Source organism: Dermochelys coriacea, chromosome 21 (assembly GCF_009764565.3).
Source record: "Dermochelys coriacea isolate rDerCor1 chromosome 21, rDerCor1.pri.v4, whole genome shotgun sequence".
Taxonomy (NCBI): domain Eukaryota; kingdom Metazoa; phylum Chordata; order Testudines; family Dermochelyidae; genus Dermochelys; species Dermochelys coriacea.
In genome coordinates, this window is record NC_050088.1 from 1,831,855 (window position 1) to 1,839,111 (window position 7,257).

A 7,257-nucleotide genomic window follows, 5' to 3' on the forward strand; every position below is an offset into this window, starting at 1 on the left:
TGTGATTTTTAAGGAGCTCTTGGCAGATGAGGGTGGAGAGCCTCTTACAGTAACTTACTGTTCAGACTTCAGGAAATGTAGTATTAGCTAAAGATCAGGCTGTTGGACTTGTGGGATAAGGCCAGGCTGCTACCTCTGCTCGCATTTCCCAGCACTGGCTTCTGCTCCCTGTGTTCTCATTCTCCCAGGTGCTTTCCCACCAAGACGTCAGTAACAGTGCATAAGGGCCTAGTCAGGCAAAGCATTTGTGCATGACAGAAGTCCCTTTAAAGTCTGTAGGGCTACTCACGCTTAATGGCTTTGCTGTATCAGGGCCTAAAATATTTTTGGCCTAGAAACTAGCTGATGATGGAACGTGTGTAGATGCATGTAGACTCAAGATGCTGAGTCTATTTCGCTTCACAAAGAGAAGGTTAAGAAGTGACTCTATTACAGTCTACAAGTATCTACACGGGGAACAAATATTTGATGATGGGCTCTTCAATCTAGCAGAGAAAAGGATAACATGGTCCCAGGGCTGCAAGCTGAAGCTCGACAAATTTGGAGTGGAAATAAGGTGTAAATTTGTAACCAAGAGAGTAACTATTGGAACAACTTGCCAAGCATGGTGTGGATTCTCCGTCTGACCATTTGAAAATGGAGATTGGCTGTTGCTCTAAAAGCTCTGTGACAGGCCTATGCTCATAGTGCTAATCAGTGGTAATGAGCAGTGACTTGACCTGCAGTAAGTTGAAAAACAGCCATGCCACATTTCTGCAACATGCCAAGGAAAAGTCCTGCCACTGTCCTCTAGGCCCTTTGTTTGGAGGGGGTTATATTTGGTTTAAGATTTCCCAGGACTTAATTTTTTTTATAATAATACAGATTTCACAGTTTCCTCGAATACATATCCGGGTTAAACTTGGGTGATGGGAGGTGGTAGAAAAATAGAAGCAGCAAGGGTCCCTAACAGTTGCATCTCCATGTTTTCTCCACCTCTTCTGCTTCCAGGCCCATTTGGTGGGAGAAATGGCCGTGCTCTCCTGCCCAACTGGGGAGCTGAGGCCTTCTGGAACCAGGACTTGTGCAGTGAGGTATGCAGACGGGGGAGGTGTGGTATCGTCCACCATGTTGCTTTACTTTGACAGGCAGCCTTGCGCTTTCACTTCAGCTCGATCTGGAAGGTGTGCTTCCCATACACAATAAAAAATAGTGGTGCTGGACTAGCACAGCTAGCCACACAAGTACATGTGCAGGGGGGGCCAGCTCGGTGTGTATTCAGGTGGCTGAGTTGGTGGTATTCAGGTAGTCAGAGCTGCACTGCTATTTTTAGCATGCCAGTTGGAGCAGAGCTTGTGTGGGTGTGCCTGTGCAGGCTGGGAAACACTCCTCTGAGCTCAAATGCAGAACAGACTCTTGGACTAATTTGCTCTTAGCAGAAACACCTGGATGGAATCAGAAATGTGGTGCTGGAAGGGACCTTGAGAGGCTCCTAGCCCCTACACCGAGGCAGGACCAAGTAACTCTAGACCATCCCTGACAGCTGTTTGTGCAACCTGTTCTTAAACCCCTTCTGTGAGGGGGATTCCACAGCCTCCCTTGGAAGCCTGGTCCAGAGCTGAACTCCCCTGAGTTAGAAAGTGTTTTCCTAGTTAATATCTAACCTACATCTTCTTTGCTGCAGGGTAAGCCCATTACTACTTGTCCTGTATTTACTGGGCACGGAGAACAATTCAGAACAGTCCTTAACATATTTGAAGGTTTATCAAGTACCCTTGGAGTCTCCTGTTGCTAAGACTAAACATGCCCAGTTTTTACTCTCTCTTCACAGGTCAGGTTTTCTAACCTTTGATCGTTGTTGTTGCTCTCCTGTGGACTCTCCAGTTTAGCCACTTTTCCTTAACTCTGGTACCTAGAACAGGACACAGGACCCTAGCTGGGGCTTCACCAGTGCTGAGTAGAGCAGGACAATTCCCCCCCATGTCTTGCATATGATGCTCCTGTTAATACACCCCAGAATATTAGCCTGTTTTGCACCTACATTGCATTGCAGACTCTCATTCAGTTTGTGATCCACTGTAACCACCACATCCGTCTCGTAGTACTGCCACCATGGCAGTTACCCCCAGTGTGTAGTTGTGTGTTTGATTTTTACCTTCTTAAGTGAAGTACTTTGCAGTTGTCTTTGCTGAATGGCACCTTGTGGAATTCAGGCCGGTTTTCTGACTTGCCATTAATTTGTATGTTAATGTAATGCACTGGATTTTAACATAAGTAGTATTGTCCTGTGCTTGAAGGGTCTGACAGTGGGGAGAAAATTGGTTTAAAAAAAAAAAAAAGTTTTGTAACACCCTGGACTGAAGAACCTTGTTTATCCTACATGTTTGGGAGCTGTCCAAAGAGTGCTTCCAGCTAGTTAGACCACCTGGAGGCAAGCATGGATGAGTTTTCACTAGCCAGATGCATCCAGCCCCCATCTGGCATGCTCTACGAGCCCAAAGGAAGAGGCCCTTGCAGGCTGTTAAAGATTTCTTTGGAATGCTTTGTCAGGCTTTCCCCTTTCTCCTTCCCTGGCAGTAGCAAACAAACAAAAATTCTCTTCATAGCAGGCACAATTGTAGAAATAGTTGGAAATTAACTCCCGCATCGTTTGTTTTCCCAATCTTCTGCCAGGCCGTCTGCCAGAAATGCTTTCACAACGGTTCTGTGCATGCCAGGTCAAAGTGTTCTGAAGCAACAGCCCACATACTAGCACTGTCTGGGTGCAGGCCGGACTTGCCAGTGACTGGCTAAGTCCGGCCATACAAATGGATACAATAGCCCAAAAGGGTAACCCAGCCAGAGTGAGGTTGAGTCTGCATTCACCTGGCATTGGAGGCAGGGGGCCAGCTGTGCTGCAGGCGAAGACTGACACTATACAATTATTTGTCTTAATAAACTGAGCCCAGGTGACCAGTGTTAGTGTAACAGCACAGGAGAGCGAACTTCTGTTGCTGCAGCTCAGAGTGAGTTAGTCAAACACATGTTCCCATACTGCCCCTTTCCTGCATGTATCAGCTCTGGTCCATAGGGGCTACACGTTGGCCTGAGATTAGTCCAGTCACTGTGGCATGTTTTGGATGTCACCGGACACAGCCACCTCAAGACTAAACATGAAAGAGAACCACAATCTTGAAGAAGTGGACAGGGCCCTATTTCACCTCGCACAAGCTGCCACTGTGTCTGGCTGGATATAATTGAAATGCATGCTCTCTGGTGCAGCTTGTCTTCACATGAATAAATGGTCCTTTTTTAAAGCATCAGAGCCTGTTCCATAGCACGGAGAAGGTCCTGAATATATTTAGCTTTAACAGCTGAGCTGTGAGTTACAAGAAAATGTCTCTAAAGCAAGGAATTCCAAAGCTCGTTGGCTTGCTGTCAGTGTGTGGCTAGATGGAAACTAGGCCTTGTTGGACAAACATTCTGTGTGCGCAAGAAAGACACACACACATTCAGATTTCTCCTGGCTAGTTTAATGGAATTGATAAATAGTCCCAACTAAACTTCTCTCTCTCGGTGCATGGGAAAGAATTTTGGGGATTAAATCTGAATATCCCAGGCCAGTTCCCACTGGAGTCACTGATCAGGACTCTGATGTGTGACTGGGGAATGCTTCTTCTCTCAGCTCTCTCGCACCCTGAAGGCAATGCGCTAGAACACACGGTACAGCTGCAGCAGTGGATAATACATGTCAACTCACTGCAGCGGTTAAGACAGCTGAGTCAAAAGTAACCTTCTCCACTCATTAAACCTGAACATTTTTAATTTTACAAGTAGCAATTTTACTTTACACCAGTAGATTTTTAACCTGACTTTTTATTTATATAAAACAAGTGGCCTTGCAGCTTGCCATTCTTGCAAGGAGTCACACGAGCGCCCAGAGGAATTGCAGATGCTGGGCAGGTGGCTTTGTTCCTATAGCCCTTATCTACATTACCCTGAGACGCCTGGTAACAGGAATGGGCACATGGCCATGCTTCAGTTTTACCCTACTTTTGGGTCACTTTTTTCCTGCGTTCTATTTTAAGCAAGTTACCCTCAGTGTGAGCAAAACAATTTTCAACTATAACTGCCATAGCGAGGCTGGTACGATGAATCTGCCTTAGTGATAAAACGATACGGAGCTGCAAAAGTCAAGAGAGGTGAAAACTGCTTTCCCGCTCTGCTGCAACGTGCAGCACGGCACAGATAAGGCTAGCATAACAGAGAAGGGGGCCACAAAAAAGCAACAGAAATGATAAGAAGCCTGCAAGAGATTGAAAAGAGGGTCTGCTGCCTTAGAGGGGACATGATGAAAGTGAGTGATCTAGAGCAGGGTGACTAGAGGCTTCTGTTCTCCCTGTCTCCTAACACCAGAACAACTGGAAGGCGGAAAATTCAAACCTGACCAAAGGAAATCCTTTTTCACATGATGTATAACTAGACTGGAATTGACTGCCACAAGTTGTCATTGAGGCCAAGAATTTTGCAAGTTTCACAGAGGGATTGGACATCGATGGACAACCAGACTATCCAGAGCTAGAGTAGTTTATGCTAAGAAATTTTAGAAGGGAGATAAAACTTCCTGCTTCAGGGTTTCCAATCTCTAACTATTAGAGACTAGAGGGAGACCTTCCTGGGGGTTGATTATCCCACGTCTGCCCATTGCAGGGGTTCTCTTTCTGAAGCAGCGGCTGCCTTTCTCAGAGACAGGATACTGGGCTAAATGGCCCCCGAGGCTGATCCAGTCTGGCAGTTCCTGGCTAAGCTCACCTGGCTATCAGTGCGGGCTCAGGCTCTGCAGCTGGTTCTCCAGCCCTGCCTGCAGAGCATGGTGCCCACACCCAGGTCCATTCCAGCAGGGACAGAGGCAGGTTGCAGCATAAGGCAGCCTCTTCCCTTGTGCCAGTCCTGTTCTTCTCCCACAATCCCTGGAGCTCGCCCACACCGAGTCATTCAGTCCACTGTCAAATGGCCTAAACCCTTCCATAGCGCACTGCAATCCACGTCCGAGACAGACGGGTTCAGCCCAGGTAGCAGAGCTCATTCGTGTGGTGGGCTAGAAGAGGGGAGCTGCATCCCTCCCTGCTGCCTGCTCCCCAGCCCTGAGTTCAGGGCAGTTTGTTCTGATTTTCCAGGGAATTGGAGCTCTGCTGTTTCTGCAGCTCTGCAAACACTCGTTTCTATTCCAAATGCCTCTGTGGAGATGCCAGAGTGAGTTCCATGGAGGAGCGCAGGGACATGGAGGGTGAAAGCACCGCTTAGCCAGAGCTCAGTGATTTTTGGAAAAACAAGGTCCAGGAAACAAAGAAACATGCTGAAACCCAGCCTCAGTGGCTAAGCTCCCCTCTCAGCCGGCCTGTAACTACCTAGCCCCAGAGCCATGTCCCCCTCAGCCCCGTGTCTTTGGAGGTGCAGCACAGATGTTCAGCGCAGGGGAATGTGCTGTGGCCCTGCAGCTCTTGCGAGGAACTGCAGGGTCCTGAAGACAGCTGGAGGGCATGGGGCAGGGGTCACTCATTGGGCTGGCTGAGCCAAGGCAGCTCTGAATGGATCTGAAAGGGCAGGTGGGCATTGGGGCTGGGTAAACCTGTAGGTTTGCCCTGGCAGTATTCTAACCTAAAACAATGGCAGGCCATGAGGGTCCTAGGGCAGCGGATGGCAGTCAGATGGCCATCCAGTCAGAGCACCAGGAATCCAAGTGATTCTTGTGCCCTGACCTGGGATACAGCTGCTTTTCTCTTGGGATGCATGTTGCAGTGAACATATCTATAGGAAAAGAGACAGCCCTGGCCCTGGTCTGACACTGATATTCCACTGAATGTCCATGCGGAGCAAGGGCTTTGTCTTTCCTGATCCCAGCCCTGGGCGACTCTGCCTCTCCACCCCGTCCTTTCCCTGCACACCTCTCCCTGCCACATCTAGCAGTGAGGGCATCATGTGCACATGACATAGTCTACTGTCATGGAAATGACTGACTTCACAGTGCTGATTTCCCTGCAAAGCCCTTGATGAAAGGTTTTTTCTATGGCTAAAATAAGGCTTCCCCTCCCACCTATTAACTTCTTGATGCTTTCAACTGAGACTGACTGAAAATCACATAGTCATGTCCTGCATGGGAATTCCCGTCACAGCAGGAAGTGAGGCAAGTTTCCCTCCAGTGATGAGGCACACAGACCTCACGGCTGCTACTCTGAAAACAGACCTCACGCTGTCCCCAAGAGGGGCAGGCTCTCATGTGACAATGCTTCCGAGGAAGTGGAGCTGCAAACTGCCAGACCGAGTCCTCAGATAGGGTCAATCAAGCCCGTTTCCTAGTGCCTCTGTGCAAAAGCAATATTTAAAGCAAGCTGCAAAGAAACCTGGCACCGATTCTCTGCTTGTGCTGAATCCAGACAGGCAGGGAAAGTGACGCCAGCCAGCGCAGAATTCTAAGCAGACAGCTGTGTTTGCTCCTGCCTGGTTAGAAGCTGTGTGGAGAGAGGCCTATTATCTCCTGTAATATATTAACAAAGCAGTGTCACCAAGGATAGATAATTGCTGCAAAATGGCCATCAATGATTCTCACTGCACATTATATTCTATTAATGAGAGCCTGTACTTGTGTCCCACGTCCATTACGAGCGGTAGACAGATGCTGTGTGCCTAGGGCCGGGCAAGGAATGGCGATTCCACCCATCACCACTTGCTTCTCCCTATTGTGGACAAACGGGTTCTTGTGGCACGGTGCCTCAGCAGAGGGAATGCAGGAGGGTGTGTGCGTGGGTGCCCAAAAGGACTTCTTGCTGATAAACCCCACGGATTTGTTGTGCTTCCTGGGCAGAACTTTGTCACCCTGCAGCAGAAGGCCTGTTTCCATGGCCTGAAGCACCTCCGGCAGTGCATGGCTCTGGGTGGGGAGCATGGGGGTGGTTAGCAAACTGCCACTTGGGGCTGGCATCTGCAGGCAGTGTAAGCACAGCGGTGCTCATTACGATGTAGCACAGAGGCCAAGCCTTGGGGGAAGCCCTATCCCTTCATCTCCGTCTCCAGCAGGAGAGCAGGCATGTGTCAGTGGGTGAGGCTGGCATCGTGGCGCCAGGCCGGGTGCAGACATGTTCTGAGCAGCTCCAGGCCCAAGGAGCCAGCGTAGGTGTATGTGAGTAAGGCTGGCCTGAGGCTCTGCTGGGCGCAGGCATGTCCTACATGGTGCCTTTGTTTGTGTATCCTGGGGGTGCATGTAACTCACTGCTCAGCTGCTCTCTATTTCAATGTCAGCAG